Genomic DNA, 23620 nt, shown 5'->3' with positions numbered 1-23620 from the left:
GGGTGGGCCTCATCCAAGCAGTTGAAGGCCTGAATAGAACAAAAAAGCTGACTCTCCACAAGTTATAGGAAACTCCTCCTGCATTACTGTTTGAGCTGGGATATCAGTCTTTTCTTGCTTTTAGACTGGGACTGAAACATTGGCTCTTCTTGGGACAGGAGCCTACTGGCTTTGGAACTGGAACTACACCAGCAGCTCTCCAGCTTGCTGACTATAGATTTAGGGATTTCTCAGCCTCCATAATCATGTGAGCCAATTCCTTATAATAAATCTCTTTATTACACACACACACACACACACACACACACACACACCCTGTGGTGGTTCTGGTTTTCTGACTGATAAACCATATCAAAAAGGAGCAGGCCAGAGTCCTGGCCCCTTGTCATCAGAGCTGGCTGGGCCAGCATGGGCTGCATGGAGAGTTACCTGAGTCTGAATGGGTCTAATTCTCTCATGTAGGTTGGCCAGAAGAATATAAAACAACAAAGACGGAGATGGGAGCTCCCCATTTACTGAGCACCTATTGTATGCTAGTCACACTGCTGGTGGCTTTTCATAGATAATTTATTTAAGCCTCACAGCAGGCCTAAGAGTTGGGCTCAAATATCCTCACTTTGTAGACAGAGAAACAAGGTTCAGGGCTTTAGCCAGTCACACAGCTGGCCTAGATGCAACTATGATTCCATCTTACTAAAGAGCTGTATTCTCAGCACCCTCTATACTGCCTCCCTAGCAAAGTGCCTCCTCTAGGGATGGAAGAACAGCCAGGAGTGGAGAGAGGATGAATTTGACCATAGCATGCAAACTCCAGCTTGCATAGTCTAGTCCCAAAGTCCACAGGTGCCAGCCCTTCAGGGGATGAGATTGGCCAGGTACGGGCTCGTGGAGGGGTGCGATCTGATGTGTGGGACATGCATCCCACCCAGGCACTAATGAGTCATGCCAGCCTGGGATTCCTGGGGGAACTTGCAGCTCTGGAAGGAGTTCAGCCCCGCCCTCTCTCTTTGTATCTCTGTGATCCAGGGGGTCCTGGCACCAGGATGTGGTGCCTCCTGCCCCAGAACTGGCTGGGTACCCATGGCACAGAGTCACCAGCTCTGTCTCCACTCTGTGCTGAGCAAATCAATCTAACTTTTATCCAGAAGGGGATTAAGCTGGGTGCTACAGATGTGGTCAGCAATCTCCTCTAACAGGTTTACCTGTTCTGACCAAACACCAACTGCACGTGTCTGCAAGCGTGTGTATGTATGAGAGACTGTTTATAGGTGTGTGCTTGTGTTTGAGTGTGTATGCCTGTGTAGCTCTCCTTGGTTTTCACACTCAGTATGGATTTTTCTACAGAAATATGCCTGCATCTTCCAGAAGGTCCTCTGAGTCCAATCCCTGGCACTGCAGGACTCTTGGGCAGGGCAGCTGGGAGATGGCTCCAGTACCACAGATCTACTTAAATCCCACATGAGCAGCTTTTCCTGGAGCCCAGGCCTTCCTCATTTGTCAGGAACTCCCCCCTCCTCCCGGGGGCAGACTCATTCACATGCAAAGCCCCTCACAGAAAGGCCAGGCCAGCCAGAGAGGAACGTTACAGAGTCCAAGCTCGCTCTGCCCCCACGCACCACAGGCCAATAAATCGAAGACAAGGTGCAAGGGATACGACTTTATTTGGAAAGCCGGCAGACTGAGAAGATGGCAGACTAGTCTCAAAATAACCATCTTATCGGGGTTTGCATGCCAGTTTCTTTTATAGCACAGAGAGGGGGAGGAAATGAGGAAGTAAAGTAAAAAGGCCATAAGTTTTGCAAATATCCCCTGGAATGGCCAGCCTCGGGGAGGGGATGTGTTAATTTCTTCTGTCTTGCAGTCATCCACAGGTGGACAGGGTCTGGATGTTTCCCTGATCAAAGGCATTTTGGTTTAACATTCAGGCAGGGGGCAGGGTTCCCCGAGGCAGGCCATTATGTATAGACAGTATCCTTTTAGTGAAGGAAAGCAATGGGAAGCAAAGGTTAAAGTAAAAGAAACAGATCCAACAGGTAGTCAGATTTGGCTCTTCCTTGTTACAGGAGAAGCCTGGACAGGGCAAATTCCAGCCCTAAAATGGGCAGGCTGGGAACTAGCTCCCTGCCATCTTAACGTCTGCTCAATAACTTAAGGCAATTTTTAAATGAAGTGGACAAACGCCCTCCCTCCGCAGGTAACAGGAAGATAGACCCTTTCTCTCAGCTGCTGCTGCCAGGGCAGCCCTATTTCTGCCACCAGGAGATGCCTTCAAGTTGTGGACTCTCTCAGCAATAACTGGGCAATAGTAACTGAACCCAAAACCAAATAGCACTCTGAACAGACATACTCAATGTGCAAATGGGCAAGACAGGCCCATAAGCTTTGCTATCCGGGGTGCCTTTTGCAGTTTACCCTTCTGGAAGGCAACCTGCTCAAAAAAGTTGTGCTGCAGGCATCTTATTGAGGAAAAGGAGGGGCAGACCATTGACCATTTAGTTGTGGAGCTCTCACAGGCCGCACGGAGCTAGGATTTGAGACAGAGGTCCAGACCACCGTTCTGTGCTGCCCACCACCTGGACTAAATCACCTGTGGGGTCCTTCAGAGTTCACAACCCAAGGCCACACTGGTCAGTTGTGCCAGCCTGCAGAGAGCACACACGCTCTTGTCAATGAACACTGCAAACAACACTGCAATCAACATTGCATCACGCAACATTGTTGGGTGCTGACTGCAAGCTCATCCTGGAGCTGCCAACTCCCAGTTCCTGGGAAAGCCCTGATGAGATGAAGCAGTGTTGGAGGGGGCAGAGCCGGGGATGTGAAGCCAAGGGGCAGGAGCCTAAGAGTGCCTCTGGGGCCTCGAGGAGGTGAGGGTGTGGCCAAGTCACTCACGGAGGATGGCACATGATGCCCATGTCCACTCCGAGCTGGGCACGCTCTGAGGACGTGACTCCAGCCAGCTGCAGCCCTTGCCCGGGGCCATCGCTGTACCTCTCACGCCTGCTGAACACAGGCACTGGGGCAGAAAGAGAAAACACTACACATAGATTTATCTCAAATATGTACAAACCCACTGCTGCCTTCAGCAAAGACTAGGGAGGCTGGAAGCCAATCGTGGTTTCTGATAAACAACTGAGGCATTACAGTGTATGGGCTTTGAAAAAATCCTGCAGAAAGCCCCATCCAGAGGCCTCTCAGAGCCCTTCCCAGCAACATGTGGGAGGCGCTTGGGAATCAGTCAGCTGCACCATGCCTGCCCAGCCCCCCTCCTGCCCCCTCACCCCTCCTGCCCTGCAGGAAGAAGCTCTGGCTGGCCTATGCGTGCCTGTACAGGAGCATCCGCCCTGCATGCATATCCCTGCTGCGTACTTTCAAGTGTCCACTCTCGCTCTTCCCTGCCAGGCTCTGTTCCCTGGAAGGAGGCTCCTGCCTATAGCATCACCCAGCCTCCCTTGGTAGGGCTCAGCCAATGGGAGGCATAGCAGAAGATCAGAGCATAAGAAGAGAATGGTGGGGGGACACATCTCTGGCAGTAGCCATGTCCTTCTGTGACTATCGCTCCTGCCAGGCTGCATCACTTCCAAGACTCAGGCTCTTTCCTGCCTTGGTAACACTATTTCTTCCCTTGTTCCATCAGCCCTAGGTGTGGCAGAGCTTCCTCGCATTGTGAGTCTCTGGACACCTCACCATTCTTGACCTTTAACTCCATCCTTACCTCTTCCTTAAGGCCTCTTTATGTGAAACAATGGGGTAAGTCCTGATTTGTGCCCGTTCCCTTCTGATAGGTATGAATGTACATGTCTGTATGATGCACGTGTGTGTGTGAGTGTGGGTGCAGGCAGGCTCTATACACGTTCAGCCCTGTGCGTGCATCCCGGCACACGCACATGACTCAGCTTTTCCCTGAACTTCCAAGGCTGACAGAAGGAAACCATCTGTGGGCGTCTGTCTCTGTATCCCAGAATTCCCTGTACCTACTCCCATCCTGATGCCGTTTTGAAATGTTTAGTCTAGGTCTCTGCCTGACCCTACTCGATGGTAAACTCCTCGAGCGCAAGGAAAGAAGGGGGAGTGGGAGACAATAGGAAGCGGGAAGGGAGACGAAAGGAGAGAGGAACAGAAGAAAAAGTTGACTGCCATTCATTGAATACATGCTATGGAGCCATTTCTCTATTCTAAAGACCATGTAGATAATCGGTCTCATTTTACAAGTGGGAAGCCAGGGCTCAAAGGTCAGGGCTAACAATTCCAAAACCACACAGCTAACGAGCAGTGGAGAATCATTCAACTGTAGGTGAGTGCAGGCCCTGCCCCATCCCAGGCCACCATGGTGTTTTGTTGTCCCCCCACCAGGACCATAGTTACAGCCGAAAAGTAGGTGCTCAATCAATGCCTGTAAAACTGAACTGAATCTGAGAAGGAAATCCAATGGCATGCTTAAGTCCAAAGAGAAAGCTCACAGTCCTGGAGAGGGCCAAACTGCACAAGGCCTGAGCTCAGGTCATCCTGAACAACACACAGATGGTGTCGGTGGCTGCAGTCCTACAGAAAACACCAGGGCTTCCCTGGAGCTGCTTCGAGGCTGGTCCTTAGTCAAAGGCAGGGTGTTGCTAAGTTGCCAGACAAGGGCTTTCTGATGGTCAGATACCTGGTTGAGCGTCAGAGCATCAGGAGAATTGAGCTGCTAACACATCGCTCAGCCTACCCTCTCGGCGAGGCTGGGGTGGGAACTCAATGGCAGATAATTTGCAGACAGTCTATGTCACTGATAGAAACTGAAATGCCAGGTAACTAAGTAGACAGCAATGAGGATGTTTAATAATTATAATAATGATAACTAGACATCCTTTGAAGGTCAGATGGCTCAAAGTTTGGGAACTATTCAGGGGCCAAAGTGGGGCCTGGGCACCCCTGCTCCATCATAGTGACCAGATGTCATCCTGGTCCCTTGTCTACCCCTGCTACTCCCCAGCCATTAGTTAATTTCTAGGCCTCTAAAAATCTTGCGGTTGTCTGGCCTCAGAAGTACCTGCCTATCTTGCCAAAACTAGCAAGAGCTGCTGCTGAGCTGCCCACAGGAAGAAGCTCCATCTTCACAGCAACCCTAAAGTGTGATATATAGCAAAGAGAGGAAAACCTGAGGCTAGGCCAATTTGCCAGCAGTCACATAGCTGGCAAGTGATGGAATGGGATTCAAACCCAGGTCTGCCCTGTTCCAAATCCTCCCATCTTTGCCACACCCAATGATGCCAATGCCCTCCAACCCCATTCAAATGCCACAGTGCTCCTTATCCCCAAAGTAGAAGCGTGTAGGTCTCCCTAAGGAGCCACTGGGAGCGAGGTGACAGTGGCTCAGAGACACTCAGACACGAAACACCTCCAGATTGGCAGAGCCGGGCCGCACGGAACTGAGTCAGGCCTCACTGTGGGCACCCTGATCTCTCCACGATGCTGGCTCTCCACAACAGCTATTTATAAACCTAATTTGTACAAACAGGACAGCATATTCTGGCTTTTTTTCCTGCACTTTAAATAACTAAGTTATGGATGACGGAAACAGAATGGAAATGTTATCCAGTCCCAGGTTTGCCCCAGCGCACATCTCTATATCCGATAGCTTCTCCTGCTGCCACTTCTAATAGACTCCTCCCCCTCTCTGCCTCATTATCTCCTGCTCTCCTTTGTGCTCCTAAACAAAGGCAAGGTGGGCGCACAGCCAGGGCTTGCTTACCCCCGACCTGGCAGGGAGCAGGAAGGGACCAGCCATGCTCCCAGACCCCTCAGGAAATGACGGTACAGAGACCTAACATGGATTAAGCCCTTACTAGGTGCCAGCACTGTACGTTGTCTCATTTAATCCTCATCATTCCCCATGCTATGACCCCTATTTTACAGATAAGGAAACAGGCTTAGAGAGGTCAAGCAGCTTGCCCAAGGTCACACAGCCTGAAAGTGATGAAGCCAAGACTCAAACTGGGGCAACCTGACCCTGGCATCCAGGCCTTTGACGAGAGCCAGTTGGTTCAGGACCCTGGCCACAGCTAGTCAGCCTAACAAACTCCAGCGGTGATCCCTAACACCAAGGTAATGGCTCCCAAGGGAGGCCAATATTCAAAGAGGCAGAGGATGACCATGGGATCTCCCAGGGCCCTCTGCAAGCCAAATCTGGAGGCACTGAGCCCGTGGCAGGTGTAATATGAAAGGAGAGCTCTGACCAGCCATTTGGTCTCACCCTTACCCTTAGTAATGGTGTTCAATCATTCATTTAGTCAGTCATTCAACAAACATTTGCGGAATATCTACTCCATGCCAGACCCGCTGCTGGGTGCTGCTGATGCAAAGGTAAAGATGACACAGTGTTGTCCTCAAGATGCTTAGCCAGTCAGGAGGACAGATGAGAACGTGGTGGCCGAGTCAAGGGCACCCACACGCCCAATGAGGTGCAGAACTATCCCTGCCCAAGACGTGCGATTGCCATCCTACCGCCATTCTGCGTGACTTGAAAACTTCCATCTTTTCCCCAATCCATCTTCTTTTCCCCTGGCATTTCCCTTGTTTTCATTAGTAGACAAATAGAACCTGTGCAGTCCTTGCCGGCTTCTTGATGAGTTCTCCATGCTGTGCTTACAAATGCAACTGCAGACAAATTGCTCCTGCCACCTGTCCAGGGAGATATGCTGGTGGCCTTTAAATGTTTGATTCTGTTGATGCTCCTTATGCAGCAGGGTCACATAATGAGTCTGACCGAATCTTTTTCAGTGTGGGAGGAAAACAGCTCAATGCAGTGGAGACAATATGGGGGTGGGGAGCCAGCAGGCCTGGTTCAGGTCCTGGCTTTGCCATTGTCTTCTGAGTGACCCCAGGTAAGGCTGTTAACTTCTCTGAACCTCCATTTCCTATTCTTTTGTGTGTGTGTGTGTGTGTGTGTGGTACGGGGGCCTCTCACTGTTGTGGCCTCTCCCGTTGCGCGGAGCACAGGCTCAGCAGCCATGGCTCACGGGCCCAGCCACTCTGCGGCACGTGGGATCTTCCCGGACCAGGGCATGAACCCATGTCCCCTGCATCGGCAGGAGGATTCTCAACCACAGCGCCACCAGGGAAGCCCTCCTTATCTTTAAATAGAGGAGATTGGATGAGGCACTCCACTAGGTCCCTTCCAAAGTCCCAGGGAGCACCACTGTGGCTCTCAGCCCACAGCCCGGTGCTTTCTATATAACACAAAAGAATGTGTGAAGAATTCTGTTGGTGAGGCAGACCCTGGCCCCACCAGCTGGAGACTTGGGCACTCTGGTACCTAGATAAAAGCATGAGATTCTGAGCAGGCAGACCTGGGCATTCCTGGTTCTGCCACAGAGCAGCTATGGAACACTGGGCAAGTCAGTGAATTTAAAGGAGCCTCAGTTTACTCCTCGCTAATATGATGACAACAATACTTTCTTCGTTGGGTTGATGTGAAAATTCATTTGAAATAACGTGATTGTTGGCATATGGCAAAGCTCTGGGTGCAGTCTCCTGAGTCATTTTTTTCTGTGTTGCCTCTGTTGTCCTACGGCGCCAAGTTCCGATGTCCTAGGGCTGACCCCTTGTTCCCCTGGGCTCCAATTTCCAGGGCTGGGCCCTGACCTGGTGCCACTCCTCAGGAGGCAGACCCCTGCTCTGCCCCAGCCGGATGGCTAAGCCCAGCTGCCATTGGCCGGACCTTCTGAGCTCCCACAGAAGGGCCTGCTAGGTCCGCCTGACCAACTGGTAGGCAGTAACTTCCTCCTTGGAAGTGCGGGTACTGCCTACTGGCAGATGTGTTCCAGACCTCTTCTGCCACCTCGGTGACCCAGGCCCACCCAACCTGACCCGTGAGTGCATCTCCTGCCTGGCCCACTTCTTCACTCTGTTTCTACCCTGGGGACCATGTACCATGCTGGGCTCTGCCCTGCTCCCTGCTCACTCAGAAACATGCGTTTCTGCCCATTCCCTCACTTCCTGCAACTGCTTCTGGAGTGCCCAGAAGAGTCACATGAAATCACCAGGAGGGCCTTTACCATGTGGAGTGTAGTCCCTCCCCAAGGAGCTCCAAGCCCCTCACCCATATCCTGTCCAAACACATACACAGTAACTCATGGGTTGGTCCAAGCAAGCTGGTCTTTCAATCTCCATTCCCTCTGCAACTATTCTGGACTATTTTTGAAGGAGTCTGTACAGGGAAAGACCTGAATTATCATGACTTTGCGCTAGACTGGGCCCATGGAAAAGACCACCCAGCAATAAGAATAAGAAAAGGTTTCACGGGCTTCCCTGGTGGCGCAGTGGTTGAGAGTCCGCCTGCCGATGCAGGGGACACGGGTTCGTGCCCCGGTCCGGGAGGATCCCACGTGCCGCGGAGCAGCTGGGCCCGTGAGCCGTGGCCACTGAGCCTGCGCGTCTGGAGCCTGTGCTCTGCAACGGGAGAGGCCACAACAGTGAGAGGCCCGCATACCGTAAAAAAATAAATAAATAAAAAATTTAAAAAAAGAAAAGGTTTCACTTATGGAGTTCCAGGCACTTTATATATATTACCTTGTTGAACTTGACCCAACAACTCAGTGACACAGGTACTGCTCTCACCTTTATTTTACAGAAGACAATCAGACCAGTTAGCAAAGTTCCCAAGATCATAACACTACTAGGTAGCAGGCCAGGCTGTCCAGCCAGGTCTGCCCCAAGGCCCAGTGCTAAGCCACATTGCTGTCCCACCTCCCAAGGGAGGCAAGGAGGGCTAACCTGGCAGGGCGGGGAGAAGAGGAAGGGGAGCAGAGCTTCCCTTCCTTTGTCTTGCATCATCACTCAAGCCCTGATTGGACACTGCTGTCCTGGTCTCTGCTAATTCCTGCCTTCCCTACATCACGTTCTTCCTCTATAGCTCTTTTGTCGAGAAAACCAGCCAAGACCTTCAGCAACTGCAAACCTTGGAAAGGAAGATTGAGACAAAGGGAAAAGTCGCCCGGTCCCTCCATGCCACTTAGATAGATCACAGCTAGAGAGATTCTCCAAAGACAAGGCTTTACAGAGTTTGCAAATGGGGTTCAGCAAAACGATGTTTTGCTTCATACATGGTGGTCACACACAGGGCTTCTTTCACCACCACTGTGGCTTGTTCAATTCCTTCAAGACAGAACTGTGTGTCAGGAAAGAACAGGGCTTGGCTAAAGCCAGTCAGCATTATTACCTAAACTTCTTTACTTTCCTGGAATGCATGCAATGCCCACACCCCCTGGATCTCCCAGGTCGTCTCATGCAGTTACATTTCACTCTCTACAGTGAAAGCTCGCTATGGGTCAGGCACTGTTGTAAGTGCTTCATCAATATTAACTCAGCCAACCCTTCTAACGACTCTGGGGGATAGGTGCTACTCTTAGTCCTATTCCAAAAATAAGGAAACTGAGGATGGAGAGGTTGTATAACTTGCCCAAGGCCACACAGCTAGTAAGGGGCAGAGCTGTGATTCAAACCCAGACAGTCCAGTGCCACAGTCTGTATGTTTAACCACTGTGCTACCCCAGTCTGCATTTGCTAGGGATCATTCCATATACAAACAAAGGCAGATATATCATGATACATTTATAACACTTTTAAAATGGATTGCCAAGTCAGAAAAAAAAAATCCCTTCTCTAACCATGTTTCTTAGGAGAGAGTTTAGAAATTGTGGTCACTCAGAGACAGGTGATCATGTTTTTAAGGGGAAAACATTTTGTAGGTCTGCATGGTGTCTAGACAGAAAGCTGAGGAGAAAGGATTTGTCCATGTGCATCTCCAGGGCTGCCCAGGGAAGAGGAGCATGATTTGAGGTGACAGCTCCTAGTGATTAGTCAGAAATAGCCCAGCCGCAGAGGAGAGCCAGCCATGAGGCTGGCCAGGCCTGGAAGAAAGAGCTTTTAAAGCAATGCTGCCCAAAACCTAGTCCTTGGACTTCCTGCAACAGGGTCATTTGAGGATTTTGTTACAAACACAGATTCAAAACCTTACCTCAGACCCATGAATGGGAATCTCTGGGGAGGGAGGGAGGAAGGAATGGGAGGGGTTATAACCCCCAACCCTGAATCTATAACAAGACCCCCCCGGGGATTCTGATGACAGGGAAGTTTGGAATCCTCTGCTGTAAGACCTGACAGTCTCTATTTTGCGGTAAGTGTCTGTGCCCCATGCATCCTTGGGATATACAACTCGGCCATCAGAATAAACCATGCCCTACAGCCCAGACCCAGATACACGGCAGAGTATGATCTGATACTGATATACTATATTAACATCAATCATGAGCGCTACTGATTATTAGCATTTACTGCATGGCAGACACTGCTGGTGCTTTCCCAATCTTTTTTTTTTTTTTTTTTTGCACAGTGTCCGGACGCGCAGGCTCAGCGGCCATGGCTCACGGGCCCAGCCGCTCCGCGGCATGTGGGATCTTCCCGGACCGGGGCACGAACTCGCATCCCCTGCATCGGCAGGCGGACTCTCAACCACTGCGCCACCAGGGAAGCCCTGCTTTCCCAATCTTATTGGCGTTCATTCTCATCACAACCCTGTGCTGTAGTTGTGGTCAACCTTGATTTGCTGATGATGAAATTAAGGCTTAGAGAGTCTGGGTGACTAGCTCAGGGCTACACAAAAAGCAAGCAGCGGAGATGGAATTCAAACCGTTCTGTCACTTTGTTCTGGCTCTGAGCACAAGGTCAGTGCTGCAAGCAGGCCACCCTCTGCCATCATCCCCAGGGCCACACTGGGGCTGGGAAGGCCACCGGGTGAGGAAGCTGCACTTCCAGATGCACATCCATTGCAGCCGATCCCCCAGGGGCATCTGTCCCCCTATTCTGACACCAGCCTATGTGCTGGGCCAATACCAGCTCCATTAGGCCCGAGTCTGCAGGATGGGAGAGGCCAGGGTGTCACCACCTGAGGCAAACACGTTGATGCTGGAAAAAAATCAAGCCTGAGGCCCCAGAGCCTGAGGGACTCCTCTGGGGACCTCACACAGCTTGCCTTCTGCTTATGGAATGGTGTTTGCTGACCTGAGGGGGAATCCTCACCTCTGAGATGTGTGCCTCAGGAAGGCTGCTCACCCTTTCCGCAAATCTATAAATGGTGACAATGGCCACGGCCTCACTGGGTGTCTGGGAGGATTAAAGTTGACACCATATGGAAAAGGTGCTCTCCCGGCCCCCGGCCTACACACTACAGGTGCTCAGACCTCCTCCGCTTTCTTTAATTTCTTGGTATCATCCCCATCTGGACATCGCTGCCAGATCTCCTACCCCAGCCCTCAGGACAGAAATTCCAAGAACCTGGGGGCTCCTTTGCTGGCAGGGGTACCCCACATCCGCCCACCCTCCCACCGTCAGAGGTCTGGAGGCCCTCAGCCTTCCTGTTTACTCAGCCCAGGAGGTAGGCTTCCCCACGGCAGGGCCGTAACTGTCTTGCTCTGTGCTCTTTCCCTGGGCTAGAAGAGTGCCCGGCAGGGAGCAGGTGCTCAGTTCATGCTGAATGAATGAATTCAATCATCTGACCAAAGGGAAGTGTGCATTGGCTCTGCGTAGGGCCCAGTGCTGGTAACAAACCCGTCTCTCTCTTCTTCTCCCTTCACTTCTGTCCTGGGGACAAACCTCCCCAAGAGATGTTCAGACCATGGCCTCCTGGAACTTGCCATGTAGGCCCAGAGTTGGAGCTAAACCCAGAGGCCTCTCCTCAGGAGGAAGCAAGTCGCCGTCTCTTGGTCTGGCCACCCCTCCGGAGAGCTGTCCTGACACATTCTTACAGCTCACATCCTCTCGCAGGAAAATCCACTTCCAAGACAGGAAGAGACATAGGCCTGAGCCAGAGAAGCCTCATGCTCACCTCTCAGAAGGCCCCAGGAGGACCCAGATCCAACAGTGGAAAACACCAAGCAACCGTGAGGTTGGATTGCTAGGAGCACAGAGGGAAGCTGTCCATAGGGGAGCCTGAGAAGGGTTCCAGGCCCCCTGGCTCCCCACCAATGAACTAATGGATCCATCTCAACTACTTCAGTTTCTTTACTGATCATTAAAGACTCTCCTCAAAAGCTGGAAGAAGAAAAATTTCACGCCAAGCTGGTGGGTACTCCCCGTGTTGGTGCAAGATGCTAGCTCAGAAGTGTTTGCTGCTGCTGTCGTGGTTCATCCGCTAAACTGCATTGTTGCTGGGTCCCAGAACACGGGCATAGGCAAGAACAGGGACCTGCCCTGGCCCCCGTTCAGGAAAGAATACAGATATTTCCAAAGAATAACCACAACCTCTTCAGGAGAAGGTATACAGAATTTGGTGATTATGGGCAGGAAAACCTGTCCCCCATTCCAGAGAAGAATCAACCTTTAAAGGACACAATTAATATAGTTCTCAGTAGAGAACTCAAGGAACCTCCACAGGGAGCTCATTTTCTTGCCAAAAGTCTGGATGATGCCTTAAAACTTATTGAGCAACCAGAATTAACAAATAAAGTAGACATGGTTTGGATAGTGGGACGCAGTTCTGTTTCTAAGGAAGCCATGAGCAGGCCAGGCCATCATAGACTATTTGTGACAAGGATCATGCAGGAATTTGAAAGTGACACATTTTTTCCAGAAATTGATTTGGAAAAATACAAACTTCTCCCAGATATCCAGGTGTTCCTTCTGATGTCCAGGAGGAGAAAGGCATTAAGTACAAATTTGAAGTATATGAAAAGAACAATTAATGTGAAAGTGTTTTCTGATCTATTTCAAGCCTCCTCCTGCCCCCCCAAAATTATGTATTTTTTGTTGGAGAGATGTTTGTTGACTTTAGATCTACAGATAATTATTTCTAAGCATAGTACTTTTATTCCCCATTAATCTTAACTAGACTGTATCAGATACCATTTGTGAAACATTTCTTTGTTGTAACTGCCTGAATGCCCCTCAAGAGTCAAGAATAGGTGACCAGCACCTGCCTAGGGTAGAACATCTACCAAGACAGCCCAAAGTGGGAGAGTGCCCTGGTAGCATGAGATGAAACCAGAGCCTACAGAGCTAGGAGCTAAGCAGATGGGTCCAAAGGTCAGAAATGGATTATAAACAAAAGAGCTAGCATTCAGTTATTAAAATTAGATCAAAAGAGGGACTGTGTTGGCTTCCCTGGTGGCGCAGTGGTTGAGAGTCCGCCTGCCGATGCAGGGGACGCGGGTTCGTGCCCCGGTCCGGGAGGATCCCACGTGCCGTGGAGCGGCTGGGCCCGTGAGCCATGGCCGCTGAGCCTGCGCGTCCGGAGCCTGTGCTCCGCAACGGGAGAGGCCACAACAGTGAGGCCCGCATACCACAAAAAAAAAAAAAAAAAAAAAAGAGGGACTGTGAATTACTTTATATCACACTTCTTAAAAAAATTCTGTTCACTCAGACCAGGAGTCAATAAGTTGAAAACTCCAGGATATTCCACAGGGACAGTAAAGAGACAGGTACGAGACTATCTTTTGGGTGGTTAAAGGAGAAGGTCTGAGACCTTAAAAAACTTTGTTTCTGATCTTCAATGAGATTGCATGGGATGTTACAATGATAGAACAAGAACTGGCTGCTCTTTACAAAAAAGAATAATCTAATATCAAGCATAATGGCTAAAATTAAAACTTCAAAGAGGTAATAAATTGAGAATGAATATTGCTAGAAACCAAAATTAGTAAGCTAGAAACTAAACTTCCCAGAATTAAATAATGAAAATTAAAACATGTTTTACCCACCACGTTAGTGAAGATTTAGATTAAGTATCCAAAAAAAAGAAAAATAGCATTTTCTGCCTTACAAATTGGTACAACTTTTTAGAGTGGTTAAGTTAGCAATATCAATTAAAATTCAAAATATTCTGGGTTTGGACCCAGAACTTCCACTTCTAGAAATTAATCCTGAACAAAGAAATGGACCCAAGAGTATTTGTTGCAACTTTTTTTTTTTCAAACTTGGAAATAGCCCAAATGTTGATTAATAAGCAATACCAACCAATATATATGTCTATAAAATGTAACATCTGCAGCAGCTAAAACGAATGAAGTACTGATAGAAAAACACCCAAAACTGCTAAGTAAAAGAAGCAAATTGTGTATAATACTTAAAATGTTTAACAAATGTTCATGTGTGGGAAAAGCATGCTACAAACTGTTTTAAAAAAAAGAGAAAAGAAAATAAAAGCTATGTCTGGATCTTAGGGAGCAAAACAGAACAGAACAAAACCAGAGCACCAAAGTGTTAGCAGGTGCTGCCAAAAGAGGGGTCGGAAATAAAGAAGACAGCGTCTCAGGCTACCAAGGAAGTCAATGGTGGACCGGAATTTTCTTTACACAAACGTGATGTATGGCTTTGAGACACAGCACCTGGCAGAGACGTGGGGCACCTCTATTCCCAGTACCAACCCCAGGGAGGGTAGAAGAGGGCACTGGGCCAGGGACCAGAAAGCCATGGTGGCACTGCAGCCCAGCCCTTCCCAAGCTGGGCAACCTCAGATGAGGGGCTTAACCTCTCTGGGTCTCTGTTTCCTTCTCTGAAAACTGAAGGAGTTGGACTAGGTTATCCTAAACACATTTTGTGGTGCCATAAACTCTTTTTCACTTGCATGTCAACATTTTAGACAGAGATAGTCAGTTCTGTCATCTTCTCCAGCGCTGAGACGGTGTCCTTGTAACCTTGGCAAAGGGCCCTGGAAGGTGCGTGATAATTGTTTCTCTGCCTTGTTGCTATGGAAGCTTGCAACTCTTGCATGCCTGGTGCTAGGACAATAGCCTGCCTGGAACTCCTGGGTGGTTTAGGTTTGTTTTGTCCACATGCATTGTAGGCACACTGAAGTTTTCCCAGAGCTGAAGGTGGTGGCTTGCTGATAGGAGTCACTAACGTTCCCCCTTTAATTACCAAGTTTCACTAGAAAGCTTGGGATCGTGACAATCGCATTAGCAGTGCTGATGCTGCACCGAGGGGCTTCCACAATTAGCGCACCCCTAGGCCCTGAAAACTGATCCCTGATCTGCCTTCTGCAGGCTTCCCTTGGCTTGCTCTGAGACTTTGGGGTGACCCTTTATTACTTTCCTGCCACCTCTAATGAGACATACACTTCAAAAAGTTGTCCTCAACAAGCACTGAAAGATACAGCAGCACCTCTGTGTGACTTCCTCTGATCATGAAAACACATCAACTCAGCAGACACGTGTGTCAGAAAGCAGGTCTTCTAGTGCCCAAACAGAAACGTGTAATCGGCAGAAAGGCTGCTGATGGCGGTGCTGTATACTCAAATTCTGTTTTGTCAGAGAGGGGAAACGGGTTCGAAAATCCTCCCGGTCTATAGTAACCCTATAAAATGCATCAGATTTGCTCCAAGGTTTGTGCAACGTTGCAACTCTCTTTTCAATAGCGGTAGTGAATTTGGAAACCAGAAATGTGATCATTGAGGCATGCCGCTTGTCTCCTGATGAAAAAGAGCAAGCAACAGGCTTCCTGGCTTGCTCACATCCAGTCCTGAGACCGCAGCGTTCCCCACTGGCTGAGATTAATGGGGTGACACTGTGGCTGCCAACATTTCTCACTGTCACAGCCTGCACCTACAAGCTCTTTCACCCTCCCTCCCCAAACAGGGCAACCTGCCACCGCCTGAATAATTGCCTGCATTTCCATGCATGCTTCACACGCAGAATCAACCCCAACTCCTCTATCTCTCTCACCTTCCCATACCTGATTAGTCACCAAGTCTTCCTCAAGCTCCACCACTATTTCCTCCACTACTGTGCTAGTTCCCACACACGGCCTTTCTCACCTGCAATCATCTAGTCATCTCCCAGTTGGACTCCTTGCCTTCAGCCTTACCCTCTTCCAAGCCATCCTCCACCAGAGTGGCCTTTCTAAACTGCAGATCTCATCATGCCACGCTACTTACTGTTCTGCCGTGGCTCTCCAAGGCTTGCACCATCAAGTCGTAATCCATTAGCCTGACATATAAGGCCCTTCCTGCACTGGCCCCACCCCCAGGCCACCACTGTGGGAACAGTCCTGCATCTAGCCCAATCCCCCTCCTCTTAAAACCTTCCCTCACCCTCTCTACCCTACCGGATAGAGCAAGTCATAGCCACCTCCGTGCTGCCATAGCAACCTGGGCTTCCTCCCCTTAGCTCTCCTAGTTCCACAACATCTGCATGTTTCTTTAGATATCTGTCTCCCCTCCAGACCATGAGCTCTTTGTGGGCAGGGACCCCAACTTAGTCATTCTTGCAAAGAGCTCGGTGCTGGCACACACTTAACAATTTTTCAATGAATGAATGAATGCATACATGAATGAAGAACTTGCCATATGCTACTTGCTTTTCACATGCAAGTATAACTTTTCACATGTAGAATAACTCTTTCCACACCCTAGTTACAGAAAGCAAACAAGCCAAGCTCAAAGAGGAAGAAACTAGGTATGGAGAAGGGAATGTGGAGTGAAGAGGTGAAGAGTTAAGCTGCTTGGGTTCAAATCCTACCTCTACCATTTTCTAGTGTGACTTCAGTCAACTTTCTTCACTTCTCTGAGCATCTGGAGGAAGAGCAAATAATCTGACCTTCCTCATAGGTTGCTGTAAGCATTAAATGTTGCATCAAGTATGTGGGAAGGGTCTGGTGCAAGGCAAGTGCTCGATCAATGTTAGTTACTATTATTAGGGAGGCACCGGCCTCCCAGGTATTTCTGCCATTTAGAGAAAAATGAGCTCTGCCCGAATGGCTGCCATGTCTTAGATGTTTCTAGAGCCTCCATTTCAGGAAGTTATTAATTCCAGCCTTGCTGATCTGTGACAAGTGTGGGTCCTCAGGGGCAGAACCCAAGGAAGGGTCTCAGGGAAAATGGCATCTCTGGCATAGGTGTCCACCATCGGAGCTTCATCCCCTCTCCTAATTGGGCCACCTCAGCCCCCAGTCCTGTGCCCATTCCCCTGGCTGGCTGAAATGACAGGGGCTTGGTGCAGGGTAAAGGGGGCTCAGTGGGGACTCTGGGAACACTGCAGTCAGGAGTTTGTCACGCCTTCAATTTCTGGGTGGGGATGTCCCTTCTCTGCTACCGTCTTAAGTCTGTTCAAGCTGCTAGATCAAAATACCTGCGTGGCTTAGAAACAACAGAAAGTTGTTTCTGACAGTTATGGAGACAGGAAGTCCGAGATCAAGATGCCAGCATGGCTGTGTTTTGGCGAGGGCCCTCTTCCTGGTTCATAGCCGGCACCTTCTCTCTGTGTCCACACCAGATGGAAGGGGCTGGGGATCTCTCTGGAGCCTCTTTCATAAGGGCAGTAATCCCATTCCCGAGGGCTCCACCCCATAACCTAGTCTCCTCCCAAAGGCCTCACCTACTAATACCATCATCTGGGGGGTTAGGATTTCAACATAATGAATCTGGGTGGGGTGACTCAAACATTCAGACCATAGCAGCTACCCTGTCCCCCGTCGTCTGCACCATCTCTGCCCGGGGTGTTCACTCACAAGTGTTGCTGGAACCTTTTTCACCCTGGGGGAATGGGGTGAGGCAGGCCAGGGGTGTGGGGAAGGGCCTGGCTTTAGCATTCAGCACACCAGCCCCCCGAGGCTCAGCTTTGCCCCAGCCACCCACTGACCTGCATAAATTCCATCTCTCCGGAAGTCCCAGGCTTGTTCATCTGTAAAGTGAAGGGCCCTGGGTTAGATCACCGTCTCCTGCATCCTGTGGCTCAGGGACGTGACCTGGGCTTCAAATGTGTTGCAGGGTGCGGGGTGGGGGTGGGGGGGGCGGGAGAGGGTGCAGCATTGTTTCCCATTTCCTTCCCCCTACCTCCCATGCTGGTACTTTGGGCTCTGGTGGCTTCCGGAAACACCCATTCTTCTTCAGACAGGAAAAGCCTTTTCTAAATCATTTTTCCTCTCTCTAGGTCCAAGCCAAGAAACCTGGAACAATAAAAAGCCAGCCCAGTCTTCTGTCATGACTGTCTACAAACCTAATAAAAATGGATGCCTCGGGCTCTGGAATGGTGAACACGAGGCCTCCTCATCAGCCCGGAAGGTCCTCAGGCTTCAGTATCCCCTCCAAAGAAAAGAAGCAGATGGCCAGTGGGCCCAACCAGGACATCAAGAGCCCGTGCATGTGGGTGGCCCAGCCTCCTCTGGCTCTCAATTGTCAGCCTCAGAGAAACCAGGCACATTGTAATGGAAATGGAGGGGACCCAACCTTCAGTACATGTGGGGAGGGGGTGACTGTGTTCTGTGTGCCAGGAGTGTTGGGTCCTGCTGATTTATTTACAGAGACATACCTTCCCTATTATTAATAATGAAACACTTGGATATCTACAGAGGTCTTGCTCTGTGTCAGACACTACACTACTAAGTGCTCTGGCTGCATCAAGTCATAAAGTCATTTGGTTATTCAACCAAAAACTTAGTGAGCACTCAGCATGTGCCTAAAGCTGTGCTAGGCACTGGGGCACAATGTAAAGCCATGGTTCCCTCACTCAGGGAGCTAACAGTCTAGGGTTATGGCTCTCAAACTTATGTATGCATACAATGAGAATCACCTGGTGTGTAACTCTGGGCCACACCCCCAACAGGAATCTTCACTTTTCTCAAGCACCTTATCTCTAATTCACACTTTGTGAAACACTGGTCTGGTACTATGGGAGAAATCTATTACCATGCTCATGTTACAGATGAAGAAACTGAGGTTCAGAGAGGCTGAGTAACTTGCACTACATCACACAGCTCATAAAGGGCAAACCTGAAAAGGGACACTGCTCTACCTGATTTCAGAGCCAATGTTCTTTTTTTTTTTTTTTTTTTTTTTTTTGTGATACGCGGGCCTCTCACTGTTGTGGCCTCTCCCGTTGCGGAGCACAGGCTCCGGACGCGCAGGCTCAGTGGCCATGGCTCACGGGCCCAGCCGCTCCGCGACATGTGGGATCTTCCCCGACCGGGGCACGAACCCGTGTCCCCTGCATCGGCAGGCGGATTCTCAACCACTGCACCACCAGGGAAGCCCAGAGCCAATGTTCTTAATTACTACTCTACCCTGCCTTCCCAAACCTTACCCAGAGAATTATAGCCTTATTAAATCATTTCACTGCTGTGTAATCCTTATGACTACCTAACCATATGAGGTAGAAAGCGTTACGAACATTGCCATTTTACAAATATAAAAACGGAGCTCAGAGGTAGAGCAACTTGCTCAAGGTCACATGACTAGCAGGCCCCACAGCCAAACTTCAAAGTCAGGTCTGTCCTACTGCAAGGCTTTAAGGCTTATGCTCTTTCTGAGACTAAACTTCTTCTTTTTTTTTTTTTTTTTTTTTTAGTTGGAGTGTAGTTGGTTTACACTGCTGTGTCAGTTTCTGCTGTACAGCAAAGTGAATCAGCCACACATATACATATATCCCCTCTTTTTTGAATTTTCTTCCCATTTAGGTCACCACAGAGCACCAAGTAGAGGGCCCTGTGATATACAGCAGGTTCTCATTAGTTACCTAAATATTTTATACATAGTAGTATATATATAAGACTCTACTTCTGAAAATTCTTTTGTAAAAATAAGGAGCAATCAAATGCAAAAGCAACAACGAAAACCAGCCATGGACAAAAGGGAAGGACAAAAATGCAGATATTGTTAGCAGGTTAGACTTGGAGGAGAGGCGCTTTCTCCCACGGTCTCTGGGGATGTTCACGGGCACAGAAACCCTGAATCACCTGTGCCCCGTGGAGCTCAACCCATGGACTGAGAAATTCCAACCTGCATGCACATGCACAGCCACCATACGTGTGACACGTGCGGCCACATTCGGATATTCATGTGCACACGCTGTATCCATGCCACGCTCCTTGAAATCCCAGCCCCTCCAGAACACCCCACGAGAAAGTCACCTTGTGGCAGGTGGCCCTCCACTGGCCCAAACGGCCATCACCCCAGGATTAAAGAGGCTCTGTTGAAAAGTGTTTTCTAGTCAAAAGAAGTTTTAGCAGCTAGGGTGCATGTATAAAGGTCAGTTCCCCACTCAGGGGACAGCCAAGCCCGGGGAAGGGACAGAAGGCTGGGGAGGGACTGCCTAGGGGATGACATTTGGAATTATTCTTTTCCCTAAGCTGCCTGCAGAGCTGCTGTGCTCAAGGGAAGGCCTGGATCCCAGGGGACTCGGTCTTTTTACATTTACATGACAAGCCCCTCTGCACAAAGCAAGCAACAACTAACCTGTAAGGAAGGGGGAATGCACATCACAGCACCCCAGGAAAGCACAGAGCTAACTCCTCCAAGAGCTAGGGCACCTTTCGGAAGGCACCAACTGCTGGGCCCCTCTCCCCAGCCTCTCGGCCAGACTGCCAGTGTGGATTCCCTTTCTTCTTTGACTCACACTGAGCCCTGACATTCCTGAGGAGGCTTACAAGCCCAAAGAGACCTTGCTGCCTAGCTACCCCTGGACCACAGCATATTTGCAAGATGGGGTGCACAGGGAGGAGGAGGCCCGGCACACCCATCGACTTGGTGAACACCAGTTCCACACGACCCTGTCAATCCAGCCAGGACCCTAAGACCACTCCGACTGCCCCTCTCCCACACCCTCAAGCATCCGGCCCTGCTGCTTCCGCCTTTGTATTCTTTCCTCTTCTCTCTGTCCCAACTGACAAAGAGTCCTTGGCCAGACTTTAGTCAGGCTCCTCAGAGCCCACTTTCCAGTTACACCTGGACTTTTGGGCTCCCACGTTCATCTCTGGATCATCCAGTTTCAGCACGAATCCTGCTAAATCAGTTTAGCCAGATCCCCCCAACCCCAAGCCTCAGGATGTGATCACGCTCAGTATCTGATTGGTTTCCTCATCCTCCACCATCCCCCAGGTGATGTCTGATCACCTCCACCTGCCTTCAGCAAGAATCCGGGTCAGTTTAGCCCAAATCCCCTCTTACCCCTGATGCTTCCTCTCAGTAATTTTCCATCCACTGACCGCACCCTGCTCCTTGGCTATAAATTCCCACTTGTCCTGTTGTATTTGGAACTGAGCCCAGTTCTACAGAGAGGTCTCTTCCCCTACTGCACCAGTCCTGAATAAAATCTGCTTTTTCCACTTTCGCTACTGTCCAGCTCTGTTTTTTGTTTTTCACAACCACACCCACCCCTGCTGCCGTAGGCCCTGCAGCAGCATCTCTTGCATGTCCTGTGCATGAGGATCTCCCAGCATTTATCATCCCGGAACATACTTTCTCTAGAGTTGTCCAACACAACTCAATTCCTGGCACCGCGATGTTTTAAGACGTAGCATGACTCCAACTGCCCACTGGATAAACTGTAAATATTGACTCGGCCGTCAAGGTCCTTCACAACCTAGGACCAGCCAACCTGCCTGACGGTATCTATCGCCCAATCTTTCCAAATACTCTGACCTCTAGACATGTAAACACATGTGCTCCCCCAAACAGCCCATGGTATCTACTGCAGTAGGTATCCTGAATGTTACTGATTTCTTCTCAGGTCTTCATCCCCCTGTCTTGTAACTTCCTAGAGGGCTTGGCCCAGAGCAAGCACAGAGTGAAATTTTAGATCAGACGCGTGGGTGAGTAGATGGTGGATGGACAGACAGACGGATGGATGAGGAGTCTTGTATTGGCTTTTGTCATTTTCATCTGATGCCTCCCTGGGGAAGCAGGCAGCCTGATCAGACATTTTCAAACAGAAAGGTTGCTTGGCCTCTACTTTTAAACTGATGAATATGAAAGATAAGAATAATAATATCTACATTGTAGAGCTGTTGTGATGATTAAATGAGAAAACATACAGGAAGTATTTAGCCCTGTGCCCGACACACTGTAGGTGCACAATATACAGCAGCCACTGCTGGCACCAGCTCCTGTGTGTAAGTCCCTTTGCCTTCCAATGGGCAGGACACAGGTGCTCCAGCCTCTCCTAATTCTGGTTGAGACAGATCTTTCCCACAGGCTGGAGTGAAGGTGGAGGGCAGCCACAGAGGAGCTCCTGGCCTATTTTGTGTGATTTTAGGCTCAGGCAAGGCTCCAGACAGTAAGTGATGCAAAGAGCACTCATAGCCAGCTGCAGATAATGAGGCCCGGGGGGCAGGATACTCGGGGTGGCTCTGTCCAATAGGGGCTGCTCCACCTGAAGGCGCAGGGCTCTTACCCAGCCTCTGGCGGTACCCATGGCTCAGGCTTCTGCAAAGGTGCCAGGCATGCCTCCTGTTCCACAAAAAGAAAAACAAAAGGAAAAAAAAAAGCAAGGCAGCCTCTGACATCCCAGGCTATAGGGAAGCTCCTCTCCAGTACCCATTTGGAAAGGCAGGGGAAGTTAAGACAAAGCTTCTCCATATATAACACAAAGGCCTGCATGTCCAAGCTGGTCCTTTAGCCCCGGCTACCATGATTCTTAGGTTCCTCACAGGTCTCCCTGCATCCACACACTCCCCACTAGCCCATCTTCCACACAGCACCCAGGGTGAGCAGTATACATATAGGTTCCATCCTCACCAGCCTACAATCCATTCAGTGGAGGCTCCCTGTTGTCTTGCAGAGAAAGTCCAAATTCCTTGGCATGGCGTTCAAGGCCCTTCACAGCCCTTCCAGCATCTCACCCTGGCCGACATGCTGGGAGACACTTACAGGCATCTGCATGTGCTCTTCCCTCTGCCTGAAACACCCCGGAGTTGCTCGGCAAGGAGGTGACGGAGCCAGGACTCCGGGCCTTCTCTTCTGTCTCTGAGTGCCACACTCCTTGGGTGGGAATGGCTTGGGGGTTCCAGAGCAGCCCAGTCCCATGCTGCTGAGATGCCAGGACAGACCTTTCCAGTTTCTTACATCCCGAATTCTCTGAATTTGCCCTCATTACATATCACTGTGTGACTCTGTGAGCACCTAGTCGATGATTACCCAAATAAAGTCAGCACAGGCTGCAATCTGCATCTCCAAGGGTCTGAATGGCTCAGCTGCAAAAGGGAACCCAAGCTGACATTTCCAATTAACCTTCAGTCACTGTGCACTGCATGGCACACCCTCACGGGACTGCAGAGGCCAGAGGCCAGGGAGTGAAGGCAGACCCTGGCATCCCAAGCAGCAAGGAAGCACCTCTCCAACACCCATTTGGGAAGGCACTGAGTGCTAAGATGAAAACAGCACTATCCAACACAAAGACTCATGTCCCAGCTAACCCTCTGGTCCCTGCCATCCTGCTCACAGGAACCTCTCTGTAGCCTCAGCTCCCTATGACATCTGGACCTTCTGGGGCCCCTGGGGTAGGGAGCTCCCCATGCCTCAGGAGGAGGGTCTCTGAAGGCCTCCTGGCCATGTGCTCAGTATCACCAGTCCCCTCCATCACTAATGACTCTACACATCCAAACACATGGCCATGCAACTATATTCTGGACAATAGGATATAGGAGGAAGTAGTATGTGTCTTCCAGGAATTGTCCTTAAAGGAAAAGGATGTGCACTTCTCCTCCTTCCTTCTTCCTGCTGGGTGGAATGCACATATAATTGCTGGAGCGGGAACAGCCATTTTGGACCATATGTTGGAAGGCTCATATTGAAGATGATAACAAGCTAAAAAGAGCCCAGGCCCCTGACACTGGAAGAGCCAGACCAGCCCCAGACTGCTTAACTCCAGGCTTTTTG

The 23620-nt window shown here is 49.9% G+C and overlaps 1 protein-coding gene and 1 pseudogene across 2 annotated transcripts in view; one reads left to right on the top strand and one right to left on the bottom strand.

Moving 5' to 3' along the window:
- The window catches only part of GALNT18 (polypeptide N-acetylgalactosaminyltransferase 18), a 349313-nt gene that overhangs the window by 260080 nt on the left and 65613 nt on the right, over positions 1-23620 (bottom strand). The gene's annotated exons all lie outside the window — the stretch shown is intronic.
- On the top strand, positions 11654-12754 carry LOC131759671 (dihydrofolate reductase-like; annotated as a pseudogene).

This window comes from Kogia breviceps, chromosome 7 (assembly GCF_026419965.1).
Source record: "Kogia breviceps isolate mKogBre1 chromosome 7, mKogBre1 haplotype 1, whole genome shotgun sequence".
In the NCBI taxonomy this organism is placed as follows: Eukaryota; Metazoa; Chordata; class Mammalia; order Artiodactyla; family Physeteridae; genus Kogia; species Kogia breviceps.
This window is presented reverse-complemented; position numbering and strand designations above follow the sequence as displayed.